The sequence below is a fragment of the Armigeres subalbatus genome, chromosome 2, assembly GCF_024139115.2.
Source record: "Armigeres subalbatus isolate Guangzhou_Male chromosome 2, GZ_Asu_2, whole genome shotgun sequence".
NCBI classification, from domain to species: domain Eukaryota; kingdom Metazoa; phylum Arthropoda; class Insecta; order Diptera; family Culicidae; genus Armigeres; species Armigeres subalbatus.
Genome location: NC_085140.1, coordinates 355390432 through 355406949, shown reverse-complemented (window position 1 = coordinate 355406949; position 16518 = coordinate 355390432). Strand labels below are relative to the sequence as shown.

Here is a 16518-nt window from a genome sequence, read left to right as displayed (position 1 = left end):
TAATTTTCCTCGTGTATGTGGTGAATATTAATTTTTTACTCTTTCTGTCGTTTCTTGGACTCTGGAGCTGATACTTCATATATTTATTGTAACCGTGTTTATAGGCACAGCGAGAGAAATGTTCACAATTTTATTCATTCATGTATGGAAGTAAAATGCAGCGGAATTTAGAATCGCCGTCATTCACTGAAATACTGAGGTAGAAATTCGCGTATCTGACAAGCTAAGGAAAATTAGCTTTTAATTGGTAGTAAATGGAATAGTACGAAGTCCGCTTCGCGACTCGTTTGGGACTGGATGAGTCAATTGGTCATACGCCTTTTAAAACGAAGGTTTCATGAACTTCTGACTTACTTAACACGAATCTAAATACCAGGCAACATGATTCGGAATTGCCAATACATTTCTATAAGCGAAACAGTTCCACAAAATCCCACTGTGCGCACAGCTGCATAAGCAGTAGCTAGCAACCCGCAGAAACGACGAAAGGAAAAGGATCAAATAAATTAATTGTCGTCATCGTCGTCGGGAAGACGATGATGATGCTACATTGCATCGTGCTAAGGAAAAGGGGTACCGCGAGGAGGGGCAACCATAAGCGCATAAAATCGCTGCAGTGTGTTTTATGCTGGGCCTAGGTTCTTCTGCGCCTCTCGACAGTTGCGTTACAAACGTACGAAATCGAGAGTGGGAAAAAGGGTGGAAATATTTAAATACAAATGTACTGAGAAATGCTGATTTTTTGCCAGGAAAAAAATCTATTATTTTCGGCTAAAAAATATCTTTTTAATTTGCATATATTCGTTAATCGTAACGATGAGGTTACCGCCACCGTTTGTGATTGTATGCAATATGGGATTCCGGTAAAAAGGGGTAGAAACGGTTGGGTTTCGAATTCGGTTGTTTTTACATTTGGCAGAAGGGAGTTGGCCGGAGGGTTTCGATGGGTACTTTGAATATGATTTCCATCATTCCGGTCTGGAGAGGCTGTGGTTGCGACAATTCGAACGATGCGCAATGGAATCAGTCTGAGTCGGACTGTCATCTTTCGAATGGCTCAATGCTGAGTAGCTGGGATGATAACGTAGTTCTTGTACGTGATGGTGAAGCGAGTAATGGCGAGTGAATAAAAGTGTGGGAGATTGCAGAGCAAGTTGTTCTGGAATAATAGGATTTAAGGATTTAAGGATTTAAGCAGGATTCTCAAAGTATCTATTTGAAAGTAAATACAAATGTAAAAGAGTGGAATTCGGCTTATAAACACGTGCAAAAGTGAAATTAAATTAAATCCAACCGTCATTAGTTTTGGTTTGTGACAGTGTGGTATCTAATAATTGAACAGGTGAGTGACGAAGGTGCAAACAATGAAATTATGATATTCTTATATCTCGATTGTTTATCAAAGGTTGAAAAGAAAGCTCAAATCTACTGCTAATACTCTCTCAATTCTGCATATTTCGTGCAAATGACGTTACTACCAGATGGATCGGAATCTATTTTTTCTGTTAGGCACATAATTTCAACTCAATAGATTAAAAGAAGAGCACAAGTGCTGTTCCAAAAAATCAGAAAAAGGTCAATCAATTATGCCCATTTGAAAAAAGTTTCTAGAAAACATTATATTTGAATTCAAAAAATGAATTCGACAAAGGTTATTGAAAAGATTGTTTTGAATATATTACATATATCTTTTCCACAAGGCAAAAGCATTACAATGCGTAGCAATGTACAAAATATTTCATGAAAAGCGGTAATTATTTGAATTGTATGAAAAGTGATAGTTAAGAGGGATGGTGGCTTTTGTGACATCTTTCAATAATGAGTGGACGGGTCTCGATGATCAAACTTCCGGAAACAAAACCACGAAAAGTTTCAGAAAAGCTCATGCAAATAATGGGAATAAACCTTTCGAAGCTGACCTCTTCGTGCAAAATGTTTGAAAACTAGGTTAACATTGATAGGTTAACTATTTTGACGAACATTTAATTAGGATTTTCCAATTTTTAATAGCCAATTTGCTCTCGAATGCTCGAGCTGAAATTTATAATTTACGGACTTGAATTATTATTTTGTTAAAATTATTTTAAAAAATGCTGTAGTACACTTGAAAAATCTTCATCCTGGGAGGTTTCTCGATATTCCCTTAGCCTGTTGCCAAGCTAGATTTTACTTCTTTGCGAAGGATACAGCCTGTGCTAGACCATGCTGAAGGTGGTTGGGTTCGATTCCCGGTACGGTCTAGGAAAATTTCAGGTTGGAAATTCTCTCGACTTCCCTGGGAATGAAAATATCATCGTGTTAGCCTCATGATAGGGGAACGGTTCGCCACTTCATCCCATAGCTCCTATTTCCATCCCATCAAAAACAAAGCAATGGAAAGAAATTTGGTTTGTTTATTATATGATTATTAGTTGACAGAAAGAAGCGACGAATTTAGTGCCGTATTTCTTTGTTTGGCGATGAGATGGATATTAGGGTGGTTCAAAAAATCGATTTTGCTCCACAGTGCTCATCTGATTCTTTACCATGTTCTGAGTGTCCTCTGAAAATTTGAGCTCATTTGGATTAAAACTGATTTAGCACAAGCCGTTTCAAATTTGCATGCAAATTAGTATGGGGAAATTTATTTTTTCATTATACTGTTAATGAGGTTTCCCCATTAAGCGCCGGTTGAAAGAAAACGTACATAGCTAAAAGGGATACTCAACAGCTTTTACTCAACGGAAACCGCATGTTGATTAATCGTCCCAATAATTAGTAATCGATTTTAAGACAGGTTGCGAATCTTTAGTCATGATCATTAAACTTCTTTGAGGGCATCACTGAAATGTGCAGTGCAACATAGTAGCCTGAATTTGTGTGTGCTATCTTTCGCGCCACGAGCAGCAATGTTGCCTGTTGATGAGTTATGCAATTAGCTCCAGAAAACCACGGTATAGATTAAATTCGATTACTAATTATTGGAACGATTAATTGAGATGCGATTTTCACTGAGTGAAAGCTGTTGAGTATTCCTTTTAGCTATGTAGGTTTTCTTTTAACATGCGCTTGATAGGGAAGCGTCATTAACAGTATAATGAAAAAATAAATTTCCCCATACTAATTTGCATGCAAACTTGAAACGGCTTGTGCTAAATCAGTTTTAATCCAAATGAGCTCAAATTTTCAGAGGTCACTCAGAACATGGTAAAGAATCAGATGAGCACTGTGGAGCAAAATCGATTTTTGGGCCACCCTAATGGATATATGTGCAGTGAGATGGAGATCGGAACAGTTCCTCTATATGAAAGCAGAATGGTAACTTGGCTTAGAAAACACGCAGTTAATAACTGTGGAAGTACTGAATGAACGATGCACAATGATACTTTTATGCCTGGAGAAGTCGAGAAAATTTCCAACCTGAAATTTTCTTAGACTGGACCGGGAATCGTACCCAGCCACCTTCAGCATGGTCTTGCTTTGTGGCCGTGCATCTTACTCCCCGACTGAGGAAGGCTCTTTTTAGTTCTACCCTCTTCTTTTTCTTTTTATTTTTATCTTTCATTTCATTTCATTTATTTAGTTAACATCTAAACAGATAACACTGAATCAACAATTTGACGCCACAATGCACGGTTCGAGGCCGCATCTCTCCATCCTCGGATACGCCCCACGCTCGCCAAGTCGTTCTGCACCTGGTCTGCCCATCTCGCTCGCTGCGCTCCACGCCGTCTCGTACCTGCCGGATCGGAAGCGAACACCATCTTTGCAGGGTTGCTGTCCGGCATTCTTGCAACATGTCCTGCCCATCGTACCCTTCCGGCTTTAGCTACCTTCTGGATACTGGGTTCGCCGTAGAGTTGGGCGAGCTCATGGTTCATTCTTCGCCGCCACACACCGTCTTCTTGCACACCGCCAAAGATGGTCCTAAGCACCCGTCTCTCGAATACTCCAAGTGCTTGCAAGTCCTCCTCGAGCATTGTCCATGTTTCATGTCCGTAGAGGACAACCGGTCTTATTAACGTCTTGTACATGACACATTTGGTGCGGTGGCGAATCTTTTTCGACCGCAGTTTCTTCTGGAGCCCGTAGTAGGCCCGACTTCCACAGATGATGCGCCTTCGTATTTCACGACTAACGTTGTTGTCAGCCGTTAGCAAGGATCCGAGGTAGACGAATTCCTCGACCACCTCGAAGGTATCCCCGTCTATCGTAACACTGCTTCCCAGGCGGGCCCTGTCGCGCTCGGTTCCGCCCACAAGCATGTACTTTGTCTTTGACGCATTCACCACCAGTCCAACTTTTGTTGCTTCACGTTTCAGGCGGTGTACAGTTCTGCCACCTTTGCAAATGTTCGGCCGACAATGTCCATGTCATCCGCGAAGCAAATAAATTGACTGGATCTGTTGAAAATCGTACCCCGACTGTTACCCCCGGCTCTCCGCATGACACCTTCTAGCACAATGTTGAACAACAGGCACGAAAGTCCATCACCTTGTCTTAGTCCCCGGCGCGATTCGAACGAACTGGAGTGTTCGCCCGAAGTCTTCACACAGTTTTGCACACCATCCACCGTTGCTTTGATCAGTCTCGTAAGCTTCCCGGGAAAGTTGTTCTCGTCCATAATTATTTTTATCTTTATTTTATTTAAAATTGTCTTTAGCCTTCTTCTTTGTTCTTTTTTTTTTCTTGTTCTTTTTTAATCTTTTATCGGAGAGATCGAAGTATTCCGCGCGAGTATGGCAGCTTCATATTTTTGCTGTTCTGTTTTTTCTTGATTCCGTGTGATTATTCGGACGGTGGAATAGATTTCTTGACTGGTTCAATCTTTGCTTTAAATGGTTCATTTAAACATCTAATATTAAAACTAACACGCTTTAGATGATTTGCGGATCACTAATGAAAAAAACTAGAATAATAGTGGCCGAAGTGAACTTTGTGTATCAGTAGCTGGGCCGTGCTATTCTGGATGCTATGGAGCAGTGAGTGCGGACATTTCAAGAAGCATTTGGAAATATTCTCAACAATGGAAAGAGCATATTTGTGAGTTCGTTTCATGCTGTTTTATCTCATAGTTTTTCATACTAAAACAAATACCACAAACAAACAGACAACACATGTAACAATCACCAGTGATTACGCATAACCATTGTCAGGCAATCATTAACTACATCTTTTGCTTGCATCAATCGACGAATCCCGAAAAGCTCATAATCTGTATGTCGGGAGGCATATGGTCGGGGCTCATCCAAACCGCACCAAGCAGCTTTTTGACTGACTTGTGATATTTTGTTCACAAAAATAAAACGGGAACCATTTCATATCAATCATTATGTACATTTGTTTAAGGGATATCCACAGTTTGTATGAGGTGCTCAGTTAAAGCTGCTAACCGAAAGTTTAGGCAGAGAAACGGGTATTTTTTTGTTGGCGCTTCGTACGATTTGGCAGAACCCCGGCCACATGAGATAACGAAAGTCTAGATTTGCCTTCCATTTCGAATCATCAAAAAAATGTCTATGTTTCTGTCAATTAAAAATTGCCTAGTAAGATGGATCAAACAGCGGGTCACAATTATAGGTTTTTTTTTGTCTTTATTTAGGAGACTTGCAGCCCGAGGCTGGCTCGTCTCCGGCACAATTATAGGTCACCTTTGAATTCTGTAATCAATATTGCTCTTATTTACAACATTGAATAACACACAGATATACAGGTTTATTACAAATGATGTTATTTATTAAAATCTGATTTTTAAAGCGGTTGGCGAATAGATAGCATGACAACAACAAAATCTGGAATTAATACCATAGTTCATGTCTCAAAATGATTCAATCAGCAGCGAAACATATTTGTAATACATTTCATGCCGTCCAGTATGTATGTATGATCTGTTCTGCCCCATTTGCAAATTCATAATAAAATGTCAAATGTTATATCAAATTGTTTCAAATTATTTCAAGGCATTAAGTGCAACATCACTTGCAATACTAGCAAGAATGTTTAAATTGTACATTGTTCGTCAAGATTACACGTTGTATGTATTGCATAAGCAACATAAATTAAAAATATTTTAATTTTCCATATTCTATCAATTTCTATCAATTCTATCAATTTTACACTTTAATCAAGTGACAATGAATAACTATTAACCTACTACTAACTAAGGTATAATTTCTGCCCTCTGCCCTTAGGGTACTTTAATTTTCTATTTATTTGCTTTGCTCATTTGAAATTAAAAATCCACATAAACTCTCCTCAAAAAATCAATAAACACTTAAGAACAAATTCTTCGAAAGCCTCTTAAACTCCTTTGAACTCATATGTGCTTATGTAATGAGTGTTTATGTAACCCTTTAAAACTTTTTTAATACTTATTGAGTATTAAAACTTTTTAAATCTTCTAGGAAACGTTTTGAAACCCAAGTTATTTTAATATTTTACATAGTTTACGTTATTGCTGTTTTTATTTTAAAATTTTCTAAGAAGAGTACGCGTCCGCTCATGCAGAACGATTACGAGATCTCCATTTTTTTCTGCTGTAAATTAATTGACCAGTAAAAGTTTAGTGCGCTTCCAATCGTGTTACCTCTAGCACGCAGAACGATCTCGCGATCATCAAAATATTTTGTTTTGTGTTGTGCGAGTGGGTACATTTATCAGCAATTAAAAGTTTAGTGCGCGTCTGGTTGTTCTATGCAGAACGATCGCGCGATCAACGAAATATTTTGTTCTGCGTTGTGCGTGTGAGTAAATTAATTAGTAAGTAAAAGTTTGGTGCACATCTGTTCGTGTTACCTCTGGCACGCAGAACGATCGCGCGATCATCGAAATATTTTGTTTTGCGTTGTGCGAGTGAGTAAATTTATTAGCAATTGAAAGTTTAGTGCGCGTCTGATTGTTTTACGCAGAACGATCGCGTGATCATCGAAATATTTTGTTCTGCGTTGTGCGTGTGAGTAAATTAATTAGTAAGTTACAGTTTGGTGTACATCTGTTCGTGTTACCTCTGGCACGCAGAACGATCGCGCGATCATCGGAATATTTTGTTCTGCTTTGTGCGGTCGGTAAGTCAATTAATTAGCGTGCGTTCGTGTGTGTTTTTGTTAAACCTCGATCAAACTACACGCTACACCCGGCATACCGTTTACCAAAACGAACCCTGCTACACTACCTACCCCATGTATCCAACATCCCAGTGATTTCTCGTGGAAGTGCAGATGACTCGTCGGCTTCCATCCAAGCGAGTATCTCGTACACATTTTCCTACCCATTCCTTAAATTGACCTGCATCCGGACACGGCCGGCGCTGGTATTGCTTAATTTTTGGTCACATTGAAGATAATGTTAGTCCCAAGCATGTTGGTTCTCTGTGTAATTACAGCTGACCTGGCAATAACGGAGTAGTAACCGTGGGCGGTCAATCATGCTCATGCTCATGTTCGTTTTTAATCTTTCATCCTCTCACCCAGCCCTTCTTCTTTTCCTAATGATTCTATCGCTTCCTCAGAATAAATCATATGTTTACTTAATTTGGCAAAAACTTGGATGGGCTTTGTTGTTATATGACTACCACTTATGCTTCATACGAAGAAGGTCGTGGGTTCAATCCCAGGACCTTTTTAACTTTCCTACTATGTATCTTTTCTCAAATTTGTCATCTAGCAATCGCTAGAACTAGAAATGTAATTCATACCTATTCCATCTCTATTATATACCTTCAACTAGACTATTCTAGCAGTAGCTGGTATAAGAATTGAAAATGGGCGATAAAGCTGGTTTCTGTTTATAATTAAGATTTAGATATGTCCTGTCTCAATGTTTTCTATTGAAAATTGGACAGATCAGACTATTGGGTCAAAATTTATGACCAAAGTTTTTTTTTATAATGAACGAGAAAGGCACCGTTAACACTAGGGTGATTTATCAGGTTTTTCTTTGATTGTGATGCATGTAAATGAATGCAATAAACGTAAACCAATGGAAAAAATAAATCCATTTACATAAAGTGCAATTTTAGACCTTTCTTGAGTGTTTTTTTTTGTATTCTGCCTAATGCACAAAAAATACATCTTCACTACCAGAGGCGCGGCCACGTTCCGAGACATGGGTAGGACAAAAACTGGATTATCAAATTTATAGAATACTTTGATGGTATTTCAGCGACATTCCGGAGATCTCGGATTTCAAGAGATTTTTTTCGGACATCTTGTGATAAGTTATAAAACTCGCTATGACTATTAAGACAATCATTACATATCCAGTATTTATAGAACATTTCCTAAAAGCATGTCTTCAAACATTTTTACGAATTTCCAAAAGTTATTGTGGATTCCTTTAAATTTTATAAAATATTGGATAGTTTCAAGCAATTATTACTAACTTCTAGGAATTCGAAACTATAGAAATCGTCAGAAACATCGCTACGATCAACCAGTAAAGCTTATGATCGTCCATTTACGGGTTTTCAGCAATCTCAAGAATAATGTTACTCCGAATTTCAGACTTTTTTTTAACTTCTAAGATTTCATGCAAGTTTCTAGAGTTTCAACTTTCTGTTTAAATGAGACCAAATCAAGCGTTTTTCGCGCCAAGGGAGAATCTTTTTCGTTGTTGAAGATCATATTTCACCCATCAATCTTTTCTCTAGAGTTGGCCTTGGTAGATAAACGAAAATCTTGCCTATTAGATTATTATTATTTATTTAGACTAAGGCCGAAGTGGCCTGTGCCTCTCCATTCGACTCGGTCCATGGCTACACGTCGCCAACCACGCAGTCTACGGAGGATCCGCAAGTCATCTTCCACCTGATCGATCCACCTTGCCCGCTGCGCATCTCGCCTTCTTGTGCCCGTCGGATCGTTGTCGAGAACCATTTTCACCGGGTTACTGTCCGATATCCTGGCTACGTGCCCGGCCCACCGCAGTCGTCCGATTTTCGCGGTGTGAACGATGGATGGTTCTCCCAGCAGCTCATGCGACTCGTGGTTCATTCGCATCCTCCACGTACCGTCCGCCATATGCACCTCCCATAGATTGTACGCACCCTTTCGAAAACTCCAAGTGCGCGTTGGTCCTCCACGAGAATCGGTCAGGTGTCGTTTCCGTAGAGGACTACCGGTCTAATGAGCGTTTTGTAGATTCAGTCAGTTTGGTACGGCGGCGAACTCTATTCGATCGGAGCGTCTTGCGGAGTCCAAAGTACGTACGATTTCTAGCCACTATGCGTCTCCGAATTTCTCTGCTGGTATCATTTTCGGCAGTCACCAGTGAGCCCAAGTACACACATTCTTCTACCACCTCGATTTTGTCACCACCGATGCAAACTCGCGGTGGGTGGCTCACATTGGCTTCTCTTGAACCGATCCGCTTGGCTTCCCTCTTTAGTCTGATGTAGGCTTTCTCCATCTACTCAAAGTTACGTACCATAATATCTATGTCGTCGATGAAGCCAAATAGCTGGACGGACTTATTGAAAATTGTTCCACTCGTGCTAATCCCTGCTCTTCGTATTCTCCCTTCCAAAGCGATGTTGAATAGCAGACACGAAAGACCATCACCTTGCCGTAACCTTCTGCGGGTTTCGAAGGGGCTCGAGAATGCCCCTGAAACTCGAACTACGCACATCACCCGATCCATCGTCGCTTTGATCAACCGTGTCAGTTTATCCGGAAATCCGTGTTCGTGCATTGCAGCTATAGTGCTTACTTTAATGCTTATTGGCTACCTGGGTAGTCTTCAAACTTCAAACTTAGACTAATTAATATTAGCATTGGTCCGTGGTTCGCCGTGCGGCGTAGTTTAGTCTTAGCTGTTATGACATGACTGCTGGACAGCTCTACCACATCGATCTTCCGGATGCAGCTTCTTATATTGCTTATGAGATGATTCGTGTCTTTGGCCTTACAATCACCTTTGAATACAATGAAGCTCAATACACCAAAAAGTGCTATGACAGTTTTCGAAACTTTTTCTCGCTTAAAATGGTTCGCCATGAACTTTGCCCAGGATCTTTGTTCGCTTGATAGAATGTACAATGCCCGCCACAGTACTTCCGGTTTCGAAGGCATGTTCTAAGCCATGTTAGAGTGAAAGTGTGTCTGCCACAATTCTAAGAATTAATTGTAAGGATTCATTCACTTTAAGTAATATTTTTGAGAAAGTATTATTGTTCTGATAGAAAAGTATTGGTGTCATCACCGTTTTTAAGTGGCCACCCGTTAAATGAACTCATTAGATTTTGTACAAGGCCTAAACCATCGACTTTTTAAAGTGATGCAATTTGATTCCGTACACCCTTTATCGGAAATCAGGAAAGGGGATCAAAGTTCTTTTTAGTCTTCTCTAATTTTAGCAAATTAGGGTACAATTATATCATACACTACATACACTGAGATAGCTTTTTACGCAATAAGATTTTATTAAGCTCTCGGTCCTCCTCAATACCTTTTCAATACCTCCCAATTATTCTTCTTTGTTTTGTGATTTTTTTCGTGGGCCGACTCAATGTTTAAATAAAACGTTTGAAAAAAAAATACGTCGAAAGTGATCCCAGTGTACACATCACACTGTACACAAAAATAATACACAGTTCACTTACATTAATAAATCACTTATTCTGACAACTGCTGCTTAGATACACAGAAATCGACTTGTATGTGACGTATGGTTGACTTATTCTGTATTTTGGAAATTTATTGCACTTTATGTACTGTCCTTCTACGCATAATTGTCCCCTGTTAGTTTTGGCCGAGTTTGACTTCTTAAACATTGATAGATATCAAACTTTGATCGAAAAATCATTGTAAACAACATCGAGTCTAATTGTCTCAGGGAGAGTGAATCCAGAACAAAATATGACAAAAACACATCGAGATAGAAAGATATCGAAATAAGGAGGCTATCGAGATATAGAAAGCTAAACTGTATGTTGATTGGATGGACCGAAGAAATCATCCCCTTAGGGAGAGATGTCAAGATATGGAGTGTGAGTGTAGAGTGTCGGCTGTACTACTGAAAAGGTAAACCCAAATTACTAATTCTTTTTCTTCATTTTTCTTAGTTCTAATACAAATTACATCCCATCTGGGTAATTGGTTATTTGTATTCTAGTATGTATTCATAAAGCATTCATATACTGTTATTAAATGTAAGATTTCTAAAGCCTGTTCTGGACACCCATCTCTCTACGCGATTTTAAAGCATTTTCACAAACAACTGAGACGATCCATATGACAGCTTGAAGTCTATGTTTTATGTGCTATTATCAGTATGATTAAGCACTCATCCAAAATGATGAAATGGCGTTTATGGCGTGGACAGAATTTAATTCGGAGACCATTTTTATTTTGGAATTTTTTGCAACAAAATTCGAACCGAAAATGTGTACGATGACAAGTGTGCAGCTCGGGACACCGTGAGGCTAACACGATAATATTCCTATGCCCAGAGAAGTTGAGAAATTCCAAAACTGATTTTTTTAGACAGACCGAGAATAGATCCCGGCCACCTTCAATGTAATGTGAATACACAGGATTTTGTTTTTACGCGATTTTTTTTCGCTCGTATTTTTGATCGTGTGACTTCAATTTGCCACCAATCTCTTCGCAACATGTTTCAAAAAATCCAGATTAAATCAAAGAAAAATCATATGACAATTAATATACGTTAAACATTTAGGATGAGTGAAAAATTGAGAAAATGTAAATCGTGTAAAAACAAAATTCAGTGTATAAAAATATAAATTTATAATTTGTGTGGCGAGTTAGATTTGAATCCAGAGAGAATTCTTTAAATGTCTCGTGATTTTTTAACAATTAATTAGATTAAGAATTAATTAGACTCAATTTGAAAAAAAACTCTGATTGATCCACCTAGCGGTGTTTGTGCCTTTCTCGTATATTAGATATACTAAAAAAATTGAGTGAGAATTTCTTAGGGAGTTTTTTTTGTATATAAATCGTATTTGGGCCATAACTTTTGATCCCATAGTCCGATCTGGCCAATTTTCAATAGGAAACAATGTAACAAACAATGGAATCAAGATAAGTGTCTAAAAGATGAGTGAGTTTTATTTTGTGCACATACATACACACACGCATAGACAGACATCATCTTAATTCGTCGAGCTGAGTCGATTGGTATATAACACTATGGGTCTCCGGACCTTCTATCACAAAATCGACTTTGAAGTGAATATATAGCCTTTTCGTTACACCTTGGTGTACGAGAAAGGCAAAAAAAAGAATCGGCTTGTGAATCCAAACTTTAATCAATAGGCACTGATCATATTTGCAGGATTTCACCGCTATACCAGACTCCACTTTGCAAGTGACAAATCTCTCATCACTGGCATTAGATTAGTTCCTCGATTTCGCTTGCTCTCCCCCTAGGCAACCAATAACCACCCACTTGACCATAAAATGTATTATCCACTACAGTTAGACTCAAAACTCTTCTAATCTCAAGTACTTTTCAGCTCGTTTGTTCGTTGCTCTACTCCTGATACCACACGTTCTCTCATAAATCATCATCCAAGCGCATAATTCTGGCTACATATAACGCAAGAAACAAACTTTTGGACACAGTGATTCCCTGCGAAGAGTGGTTTAAAGGGACAACGTTATCAATAAAACGAACGTTGGTAGAATATATCTCTACCGTTGCAAACAGAATGGTGTTGATTTTGTATACATTAGCAAAAAAACAGTTTAAAGCGAAAAAAAAAAGTTTGACCATGCCTAGAGAATTTTCTCGAAAATATGAAAATATCATCGTTCAAAGTTTGTTCCTGAGCAACGAAGGGTTTTCTAAACTGTCGTAATCCGCCAACGAGACTTTCATGAATTTTTTTAGGTATTTTGGTCATCTAAAAATATTTAGGATCTTTGGCTACATTTTGCTTGTGTTTCGTATTAAACATTTCTTCAAAAACACACTATAGTGATTGTATGTCTGTACTCTGTTTAGCATGTTCCATAATTTTTATGAGTTTTATGCATCAAAATGAACACATTATAGGACAATAAAATCTTCTTTGCATACGTCACTTTGCCAGTACAGTAGCATAATTTAGAAAGATTTGATTGTAGCACTACTAACATCAAGAGTTGCCAATCATATTGGCGAATAAAGGTTGCAAGAAAAAGAATAAGTCGAGAACGACATTTGATAAAAAAAATGCACGGGAAAGCATACGGAATTATTTTTAAAACTCTACTCAAAAATTCTAGGAGCAATTCAATTAAAAATGGTTGGCAGTTGATTTTGAATTTTGTTTCATGATATTGCATGTGTAAACATAGTATGAGAAAAGACCAACCCCGTACTGCTAACCGTTTTTAATTAAATTGCTTCTAGATTTTTAGGAAGAGTTTTAACAATAATTCCGAATGCTTTCCCGTGCATTTTTCTTCAAATATCATCCTTCGACTTCTACTTTTTTATGCAACCTTTATTTGCCAATAGCGGTACTCGATAGACAGCTTTACGGTGGCTCGCGATCACCAGTCTAGTCTTCTACGCGCGGCCCTTCCAATACTTATGCACCAAACAAGTGATTGAAAGGATCGTTCCGGCCGGAGGCCACGTTCGACGTACCAACAACCGACAAATCATCAGGAAGGAATGGATAAATTTATTGAGAGAGCGCGAGAAATTGCGCGCCCCGCGAGAGAACGATCGAACGGGTGGTTGTTGGTCGGTCGGTTGGTTATGATAGAATATGTACGCGCTTTCGGTTGGTGCTTAGCTTTTCCTCCAACGTCACCGTTGCCGCCGGTCGTTCCATCGAATGCATGAATAATGAAAACATAACAACTCTGTGTCAGTAGACAATCAGACATCCATCAGTTAGTACTGTTTGTATCATTTCGGCATCAAACAACAACCACACGGGTCCGATCGACGGCACTGGGCGCACACGTTCGACGAGGACATTCGAGATTTGCGCGCGCGCACTTGCCGTTCCGATCGATACGAGATTTATCGATCGGCGGAGATCGATTGTTCGGTCCGCTGCGGTTACAGTTTTCGAAGAAGACAGCAGCGCGACAGTTTGAGCCACATCGCGATGGTGATGAATTGATTGACTGTTTGCTGTGTGTGATGTGGGGCCGCGCGGGTGCAACCTGTTACAGTTTCGGTCCTGTCGAGCAGGAAGAAGATAAGGGGCGCGCATGTGATTTATTGGACGACCGACGATTGGTACCGTGGGGAAGACCGTTGGATACTTACTGAAGAGCGGAGATTCCGTTGATGAGTGTGTGAAAAAATTCGCGATTCTGCTGGAAGCAAAAAAAGATGGAAATATTTGTGATATTATTTATTGTTTGAAAAATTTGTTACCAAAACGAGCGCAGAAGGATGAGACAACTTTACGGGTTGCGGTTCGGGAATTGAAATCTTAAATGGAATGACAGTGAAGCGGAGTGTTTTTGTCAGCTAAGTGTTTGAATAAGGCATTATTTGTCATGCTTTGGTTTTGGTGGCACTTTTTATGTTGGATAACATCATCGAAGGATTGTCGGAGGGCATGCGTAAAGTATGGGAAGATTCGAATGGCTTAGGTTAGTAGAAAATATGCACTTGATAATAATAGAGCAAAAGCTGCCAAATATTTAAATGTCTCCTTAAATTTAACATTACATAAGCTAGTTGTGAATACATTATAAATGAAAAAAAGATGTTACTTAAAATATTGTATATTTTGTAAACAAGAATTAGTATTATGACTTTAGCTCTGCCTCTGTATCGTACTATGACTATCAACATATTTTCTAAATTGTTTCACGAAATAAACTCATTACAGTTCCAAACTGTTGAACAAGATTACTTTTGATAGTCTTCTAAAAGTTTTTTATTCTTTTGTTATACAGTCTCTTTTCTTTACTTCGAAATAAAATGAGAGTCAAATTTGAGCCACACAGTGGATAAAGACAAGAGCTTTTCTCAACCGTGCGGTAAGAATCATGACTACAATGCAAGGCCATGTGGAAGGTGACTTGGTTCGATTCCCGATCTAATCTAGGAAATTTTCTCGAATTCCTTGGGCATAAAGGTATCATCGTGTTAGCCTCGTGACGAATGCAAAAATGCCGTACCATGGTAACTTAGAAACCTCGCTGCGAGGAGGCAATGCCTTGCTCGTGATTCTTGAAGCTTAGGGCAGCGCCTCAGTCTGAATACATTTAACATTCTTTTTCTTCATTGGCATACCATGCCCCACAGGGACATTGCCGCCTCGCATTAAGCACTTCCAAAGTTTTCAACTTCGAGGTTTCTAAGCCAAGTTACCAACCTGCATTCGTATATCATGAGGCTATTCCGATGATACTTTTATGTCCAGGGAAGTCGGGACACTTTCCAAACCGAAAGTTCCCTAGACCGGCACTGGGAATCGAATCCAGCAACCCTCAGCATGGTTTTGCTTTGTAGCCGCGCATCTTACCGCACGGCCCTCCTAAGAGGGCCCAATATTTAACATTAAACATTGTTAATGCTCCCTAATTATTAACAGGCCTATATTCTTCCCAACCGGCGATGAAACAAATTAGAAATCGGTTTAATTTAAAGTGACCAGACGTCCCGGATTGTGCGGGACAGTCCCGGATTCAGCCTACTTGTCCCGCATTGCCAGGTGTCCCGGAAAACATCCCGCATTCCAATATAAATCCATAAAGTTTGAGAAATCTATGAAATCATTAGGTAATGAGATGTTTTGAAAATCTCTACTCATAATGCACATCAAATAACTACAAAATATGCTCAGACGACAGGCACCGTATAGCCATGAGGTCTAGATTGTAAATCATTTCTTATTTCAAATTTGTTTGTAAAAAAAGGGATATTAGGGAATTTTAATTTTAGAAGACAGGAAAAGAATATTGGAACACCGTCTTCGACCAGAGGTCATACAAACTGAACACTTAACACCTAGCATGAGACAACGGATAGGATACATAACACCCAGTGGACCAGTGGAGAATTTTCCGATCACGAAAAGTTTCCTTCTTACCGGGCGGGAATCGAACCCACACTTCCTAGCACATGCGTCTAGACGATGGACATCGCTAACCGCACGGCCACGAAGCTCATAGCTTCTCAAATATCCTTTTCCATATTTCAAACTGTTTTTCTTTAAAATGATTATAGAATGAAGCCCGTGATGAATTTCAAATTCACCACACGTTCATCTACATACATTTCCAAAAGCCCAAATGTGGCGTAATAGTTTTCGTACAGTGCCGAAACTCAAATTATGATTGTTCAGCATAACTAAGGAAACGATCTACCATCATTTCAGCCCCATACGCGTTATGGTTCTTCCATCTCGTGCTCTTGAAAAAAATATTGGAAAAGCAAGTGGTTTACAAAATGGCCGATTTCTGGCTTTATTGTATAATGACCTTAAAGAAAAATGTTGAAAATAGGCGTTAAAAATTTGTTTAGATGTCCTAGGCCATCCAAATTGTTCTGGAGTGCATAATCTCGAATATAGCCGCGCATCACATACCCTTTTGGTTCTACAAAACGTCCAGGAGC

General features: G+C 39.2%; 1 protein-coding gene across 3 annotated transcripts in view; it reads left to right on the top strand.

Moving 5' to 3' along the window:
• Nucleotides 1-961: 961 nt before the first annotated feature.
• The window catches only part of LOC134212942 (uncharacterized), a 184473-nt gene continuing 168916 nt past the window's right edge, over nucleotides 962-16518 (top strand). The window contains exon 1 of one of the 3 annotated variants that reach the window (XM_062691314.1): nucleotides 962-1342. The gene's annotated coding sequence lies outside the window, so the exon portion shown is untranslated. Of the gene's footprint in view, nucleotides 1343-4799; nucleotides 5023-13814; nucleotides 14544-16518 lie in introns of those variants that run through there. The other 2 variants (XM_062691315.1, XM_062691313.1) reach the window with 2 other exon arrangements.